Source organism: Apium graveolens, chromosome 5 (assembly GCF_009905375.1).
Source record: "Apium graveolens cultivar Ventura chromosome 5, ASM990537v1, whole genome shotgun sequence".
Taxonomy (NCBI): Eukaryota; Viridiplantae; Streptophyta; class Magnoliopsida; order Apiales; family Apiaceae; genus Apium; species Apium graveolens.
The window spans coordinates 179,292,718-179,300,993 of record NC_133651.1 but is presented as its reverse complement, the minus strand read 5'-3'; the positions used below and the strand labels follow the sequence as shown (position 1 = coordinate 179,300,993).

Sequence of the window (8,276 nt, the reverse complement as noted above, 5' to 3'; positions counted from 1 at the left end):
CTTCGTGAGAGCAACGGTCTCTAAGTCATCAAGCTTCACTTTCCGAGAGAGAATACCTTTTATAAACTTCGCATTACTAGGCATCTGTACAAGAGCTTCAGCGAAAGGTATATTGATATGAAGTTTCTTGAACACCTCCAGAAACTTCTCGAACTGCTTATCCAACTTTTTCTTTTGCAGCCTCTTAGGAAAAGGAGGTGGATGATAGATCTTTTCTCCCCTGTATTACCCTCAGGAGGAGTGTGTTCCATAGTAGTCTTCCTTGGTTCCACTTCTGCTTCCTTCTGTACTTCTTCCTCCGCCACGACTTCATCTTCCGAAACTTGAGATTTTTTGGGAATTGCAACCTTCCCAGACCTCAATGTGATAACCTTAACCTGCTCTTTAGCTTCCTTCTTGCCTGGAACTTCTGTGTCACTAGGTAGTGAGCCAGGTTGACAATTCAACAAGGCATTGGCAATCTGCCCAATTTGATTCTCCAAGGTCTTGATAGACACCGCTTGGCTCTTGCACATGAGCCTCAACTCCTCCAATTCAGATGTTTCATTAGATTGTTACAGCTGGAGTTGTTATCTTGGTGAGTATTGTGGTTGCTGAAAACCAGGAGGGTTATACAGCTTTGCTGGATACTGCTGATAAGGCTGTTGAACCGCATTCTGAGAGTTGCTCCAGCTGAAATTAGGATGATTGCGGTTGCTGGGATGATAGGTAGTTAAATAAGATGTTGCGACCTCTGAAAGTTGCTCACGAACTGAGCTGATTCACTAGAAATAACACACTGCTCCGTCTCATGCGTACCAGCACAAAGCTCACATACACTAGTGATCTAATTAACTCCATAATTAGCCAAAGAATCCACCTTCATCGTCAAATCCTTAAGCTGAGCAGCTATAGCAGTAGCTGCATCTACTTCCAGAATTCTTGCTACCTTTCCTTGAGTTAATCTCTAAGAAGGATTCTGGTATTCATTCGCATCCATCGGTTCAATCAATTCATAAGCTTCATCGTAGCTTTTAGCCCACAAGGCTCCACCTGATGCTGCATCAAGCATGGGTCTAGAAGTAGTACCCACCCTATTATAGAAACAGTTAATGCTCATCCAGTCAGGCATCCCATGGTGAGGAACTTCCTAAGCATCTCCTTGTATCGCTCCCAAGCCTCACACAAAGACTCTCCAAACTGTTGTACAAATTGATTAAGAGCATTCCTGATTGTAGCAGTCTTTGCCATAGGAAAGAACTTAGTAAGAAAGTTTTAAGCCAGGTCTTCCAATTTAGTGATAGAGCCTGGTGGTAGAGAATATAACCAACTCTTAGATTTATCCCTCAGAGAGAATGGGAAAAGCCTTAGCTTTATAGCATCTTCAGACACGTTGTTGAATTTAAAAGTATAGCAGATCTCGATAAAATCTATAATATGCATGTTGGGATCTTCCGTTGGAGAATCCCCAAACTGAACTGAATTTTGTATCATCTGAATCGTGCTAGCTTTGATTTAAAAAATGTTAGCCGTAATGGCTGGTCGGACAATGCTAGACTGAATATCATTGATCTTTGGCTGAGAATAGTCCATCAAAGACTTTGTATTCGCTTCTAGTTCACCCATTGCAACAAGAGCTTCATCTTCTTTCTCAACTAAGATTTCTTCTTCAACTTTCTCCTCAGCTTTTTCCAGTGTTCTCTTTCGAAGTTGAGAATGCGTTAGCATACACGCACTCTAGAGTACCTGAAAAAGCAACAAATGAACAATTAAATAAAATATCCGAGTCAATAAACTTTATCGAACACTGATGTTAAGCACATAAACTAAAAATTTACACCGAGTCCCCGGCAGCAGCGCCAAAAACTTGTTAGGACGAAAACACACGCTAATATTCACGCAACTATACGCGATCGCCAGTAATATAGAATTAATTCTAGTTCGTTCCCACAGAGACTGGTTTAGGTTAACTTTAATCAATGTACTTATGCAACAATGTTATATTTATTATTCAATGCTAAGATGATCACAATTTGAGTTTGTTTATAACTACGATTAACTACAGATTATACTAAAGAACTTAAACTAAGAGATTAAAAGAGATTGATTACTATATGACACAAACATGGGATTCTAACTTCATTACTACTTCATTCAATAGCCTAGTTGTTCTTAACCTTAGCATGCAATGGTGATGACACTAATCAGATAACATGAAACTAGTAAACGCCAACTTTTGTTGTACGAATACCCTACTACCAGACATCCACAAAAGAGATAAAAGCTGAATAGACACCAATTATATTGAGAGCCTATATGTCTATAGAATTTGACAACATAATGGTTTAATGCACAAGTTATCTATCATGATTACACAGGGCAAGTAAGATGTTAAAATTACCTACGAATCATGCATATCAAATACATGAACCTATGCTAGCATGGCAAGTTCTAAACCCCTAAATTCACTTTCGCTTCAATAGAGATTAACACGCTATCTTATAAGTTCGCGACACTCATAAGACGAATAAGCACAATCAATACTAGGATATCATAGAATCACCACACAATAAGGTATCAAAACAATTTAACCAAAGAAATCCACAAGTAAATCCGTTAGAACCCCACGATAACGATTAGCCCATAATCGGACTCATGATCAATGTGGGTTTCGATGAAAGCATGATATAATAAACGTAGTCTTTATACTGAATAAATACTAAATCAAGTACGTAACAAGAGTATAGGTTCAACAAAAAAGAAAACTAGCATCCAAGATTACAACTTAAAACAAAGAATTACAAGAATAAACTAGATCATCTTCGCCTTGGTTGAATTGTGCTATACGGTCTTCTTACGTCTTCTCCTTAAGTTCTGGTACGTTTTCTTATTAAAAAATGATCTTAAGATATCATTATATAGCAGCCCATGCAGATTAGAAGTCCAGAAATCAGAATTATAAGAGAATCATGATTCTTTCATCCCGACCTGGCGCGACCGCGCGCTTCATCAGCGCGGGCGCGCTGACATTCTGCTTCTCTGGCACGGGCGCGTGCTACCACAGCGCGGGCACGCTGACCTTCTGAAAAATCTTTATTTTCTTGTTTTCTTGGCTAGTTTGAGTTGTTAATCCTCGAGCAATCTTCCTGAGCACCATCCTAACACTAATTTAGCACCAAAATAATGATAAATCTCCTGATTCTTTTATTTATTCCTAAAATGCAAAAAAAACTACAAAAACACATAAAATACACAAATAACTCGAGTACAAAACATCAATTCAAGCCTTTATAGAGCATTCTAAGTGGACATAATTGCCACTTAACAGATGCAACATCAAGTGGAGCCTTATGGGCTAAGAGCTATGAGGAAGCTTAAGAGCTAATTGAAATGATGGTTGCTAATGGATATCAAAACCCAACTCAGAGACTACCACAAGGCAAGGTAGCAGGAATTCTGGAGATGGATACAGCTACGACTATCGCTGCTCAGCTAAAGGCGTTGACTATGAAAGTAGATTCTCTGGCTAACTATGGAGTTCATCATATAGCAAGTGTTTGTGAGGTTTGTGCAGGTACACATGCAACGGATAAATATGCTATATCTAGCGAGTCAGCACAGTTTGTGAGCAATTTTCAGAGACCACAACAACCAGTTCCTACCACTTATCATCCTAACAACTGAAACCATCCTAATTTTAGTTGGAACAATAATCAGAGTGGTATGCAACATCCACAACAGCCTTATCAGCAGTTTGGAGCCAAGCCATTCAACCCTCCTGGTTTTCAACAACAGTATGTACCAAGGCAACAATTTCAGCCACCGGTAATGCAACAACAATCTCATGGAAGTGTTGGTCAATCTGCTAATGAAAAATTTGAATTGGAGGAATTGAGGCTAATCTGTAAAAACCAAGCGGTTTCGATCAAAATCTTGGAGAATCAAATAGGACAAATTGCTAATGCGCTGCTGAATCGACCACAAGGAACTCTTTCTAGTGATACGGAAGCTAACCCAGGCAAGAGGGAAGTTAAAGAACAGTTGAAAGCAATCACTTTAAGGTATGGAAAGCTCGCTAACCATCTAAAATTAGAATCTGAAATTTTTTGACAGAAGCCAAGCGCGTCCGCGCTCCATACAGGCGCACCCACGCCTGCCTCAGTACCAAAAATTGTAAATATTAATGATACAGCTGATCAAAAGGATGGCCAAGCGGGAACGAAGAAAAATTCTGTTGAACACACTATTCCTGAGCAGAATACAGGAGACATACAGGTCTATCCGCCTCCTCCATAGCCTAAAAGACTTCGGAAGCAGAAGTTCGACAAGCATTTTTCCAAGTTTCTGGAGGTTTTCAAGAAATTGCATATTAACATACCATTTGCGGAAGCTCTAGAGTAGATGTCGAGCTATGCTAAGTTCATGAAGGGTATTCTATCGCGGAAGTTGAAGCTTGAGGAGTTTGAAACCGTTGCTTTAACGGAAGAGTGCAGTATGGTGCTGCAACAGAAACTGCCTCCTAAACTTAAAGATCCAAGAAGCTTTACGATACCATGCACCAATGGCGAGTTATCTTTCGACAAGTGTTTGTGTAACTTGGGAGCTAGCATCAATCTGATGCCATTTTCTGTCTGCAGGAAACTTGGTCTTCCTGATCCAAAACCTACAAACATGTCCTTACAACTGGCTGATCGGTCCATCACTTATCTGCGAGGTATAGTGGAGGATGTCTTGGTTAAGGTGGGTAAACTCATATTTCTCGCTGATTTTGTCATCCTAGACTTTGAGGAGGATAAGAAGATTTCTATCATCTTGGGAAGATCATTCTTAGCTACAGGCTGAACTTTGATCGATGTGTAAAAGGGAGAACCTACAATGAGGGTTCAGGGTCAGGATGTCACTTTTAATGTCTTCAACGCAATGAAATTTCCCATAGATGACGAGGAGTGCTATAAGGTAGAGCTGGTCAACTCTGTATTGAATTCGGAGCTTGATCAATTGCTAAAGTCAGATAACTTAGAGAAAGCCTTAACAGAGGAATCTGATAGTGAAGAAAAAGAAGGGGCAGAGCAACTTCAGTTTTTGAATGCATCTCCGTGGACGAGGAAGTTGGATTTGCCATTCGAGTCTCTTGGATTAGCATAGCTAAAAAATTCTCAGGAGCGTCTTAAACCATATATTGAAGAAGCTCCCACACTTGAGCTCAAACCACTGCCTGATCACTTGAGGTATGCTTTTTTAGGTGATGCATCTACTTTACCTAGTATTATTGCATCTGACCTTTCAGGTAGTGATAAAGACAAGCTCTTGCAAATTCTGAGAAAGTTTAAATCAGCAATCGGGTGGACTATAGCAGATATCAAGGGAATCAACCCTTCTTATTGTATGTATAAAATTTTGCTTGAGGAAGGAAGTAAACCTACCGTTGAACATCAGAGAATACTCAATTCTATCATGAAAGAGGTGGTGAAGAAAGAAATTCTTAAATGGTTGGACGCAGGGATCATCTATCCTATTTCATACAGTTCATGGGTGAGCCTGGTACAGTGTGTGCCCAAGAAAGGAGGCATTACAGTTATGGTTAATGAGAAGAATGAACCCATCCCTACTTGGACAGTCACGGGGTGGAGAGTATGCATGGATTATCGGAAGCTGAATAAAGCCACCAGAAAGGATCATTTTCTACTTATATTCATCGATCAAATGCTTGACAGGTTGGCTGGTCATGAGTATTATTTCCTTCTGGATGGGTACTCAGGCTATAATCGGATTTGAATTGCCCCAGAAGATCAGGAGAAGACCACTTTTATTTGTCCTTTTGGCACTTTCGCTTTCCGTCCAGTTTCTTTCGGGCTCTGTGGAGCACCTGCTACTTTTCAGAGATGCATGATGGCCATATTCTATGACATGATTGGTATTAATGTGGAGGTGTTCATGGATGACTTTTCTATTTTCGGGTCTTCTTTTGATGAGTGCTTGCATAATCTGGGCTTGGTGCTGAAAAGTGTGTTGAGACCAATCTAATGCTTAATTGGGAAAAATATCACTTCATGGTGCAACAGGGTATCATTCTTGGGTATAAGGTATCTAGCAAGCATCTGGAAGTGGATAAGGCGAATGTGGGGGTTATTGAAAATCTTCCTCGGCCAATCTCAGTTAAAGGAATCCGCAGTTTTCTTGGTCATGCGGGTTTTATCGGCGATTCATTAAAGACTTTTTCAAAATCTCTAAACCCTTGTGCAATTTGTAGGAGAAGGATGTTCCCTTCAAATTTGATGAAGAATATTTAGCTGCTTTCAAGAGTTTAAAAAAGAGTTTGACTACAACACCTGTTATTACTGCACTTGATTGGGATGAGCCATTCGAGATGATGTGTGATGCTAGTGACTTTGCAGTTGGAGTTGTTCTTGGTCAGAGAAAGAAGAACATTTTCCATGTGGTTTACTATGCTAGTAAAACCCTTAATGGTGCTCAGCTGAATTACACTACTATGAAGAAGGAGCTTTTGGCAATTATCTACGGGTTCGAGAAATTCAGATCTTACTTGCTTGGAACAAAAGTGACGGTTTACACTGATCATGCAGCTATTAAATATTTGGTCTCAAAATAAGATTCAAAACCGTGATTGATTCGATGGATCTCTTGCTTCAGGAATTCGAATTGGAAATCAAAAATAGGAAATATACAGTGTATCCGCCGCCTGATTCTCCACCCGAGGAGGGTGATCCTGCCGACAGTTATGTATGCCTTTGTTATCCTTATTATTGCCTTCAATGGGGTCATTGAATATTTTAAGTTTGGGGGTGGTAATTTTAGGAGTAGTAGTAGTAAAGTCGTGTTCATATAGGAATCATATTGCATGTATAGTGGTAGTTCATTCATAATTTTGAATAATTGTTCATATATGCCATAATTATTTGCATAATTGTTCATACTTATTATGTGAGTCTATTTAGTTACATTTGCATAGCATATAGTGTTATTCCTAGTGGACTAACAATGAGATTTACAGAAGGGGGGTTGAATGTAAATCTCAAAACTTTTTCAAGTTTTGAGCAGTTTTAAAGTCTTTGTGTTCAAGATAAACAAGTGTGTGAATTGCTTTAAGCTAATACAGACAGATATATATTCAAGCACTAATGTAAAGAACACAACATACCTTAAAAACTTTTCTGGTGGATTGTTGTTCCACCAGAGATGGTATTTCAGAAAATCTGTGATTCAAGATGTTGATCACAGCTGCATCCTAGTACAAACTAGATAATTTTTCTCTCAAGATTTTTCTAAACAGCACTGGAAAAATTCTTTTCTAATTACTAGCTGCTACTTGGTTTATATATCACCAAGTGTACAAGTGAAGACAAAGATAAAAATACAATAATAAAATAAGTTCTCCACTTGTTTCTTCTCCATATCACTCAAGTACTTTGTTGACTATTGTCTCTTTGTACTAGAGTAGAACGGCTGCTTTTTTTGATGTTCCTGAAATTAGGCTTCCACATTTCAGTTATCTCTGACAACCCATGTGCCTCTGTCTGCTGTTACAACTACCACTTATCAACTGCTATTTAACAGAACATCCGTTGAAGCCTTCATCCATTGATGGCTTTATCCGTTGATGTGTTAGCAGTTGAAGCTCTATCCGTTGAAGCTTTAGAGACATCCGTTGAAGCTTTGTTTCTCATCCGTTGAAGGTCTTTAAGACATCCGTTGATACCACTTCATTTATACAAAATTACAAGGCATGAAATATTTACAATTGGCCTTCCTATTTGCATATCTTCTGGTAGTCAACATGACTTATATTTTCTCTTAACTTCTAAGAATTATATCTTAAATACAGAGACTAAAATGTGCTACAACATTAGACTTATTTCTAAGTAAAGCTTCACCATCAACGGATAGCCAAAGTGGTCTTATCCGTTGAGGCTACAAACACTAAACTTCTACTTAAGTGTTTTGTTAAACATATCATCAAACTAATGCACATATATTCCTAACAATCTCCCCCTATTTATGTCTATAAGAATTATAGACATAAATCCAGGGTTAACTTGATGATAACAAAACACTTAACAAATATATGAATTGAAACTAAGTAGAAATTTAAAAGTGCTGCAAAAGTGTATGTACTAGGAGGTAATTGAAGATTTACAGAATTTCCAAGGGTGCTCCTCTAGTCTGAGCAAATCATCTTTTTCTTCTTTGTTCCCTTGTTTTCTTTCCTAGCCCTTTGTCATTTTCCTCAATTTGGAGTTGGATTTGTTTGTAGAATTCAGCTTCATCTTCATCATTGA

The 8,276-nt window shown here is 38.7% G+C and overlaps 1 non-coding gene across 1 annotated transcript; it reads left to right on the top strand.

Annotated features, from left to right (window-relative positions):
- Window positions 1-1,109: 1,109 nt before the first annotated feature.
- LOC141662387 (small nucleolar RNA R71) lies at window positions 1,110-1,215 on the top strand. Its single transcript, XR_012550507.1, has one exon. It is a non-coding gene; the product is annotated as a small nucleolar RNA R71 (small nucleolar RNA).
- The last annotated feature ends 7,061 nt before the right edge of the window (window positions 1,216-8,276 follow it).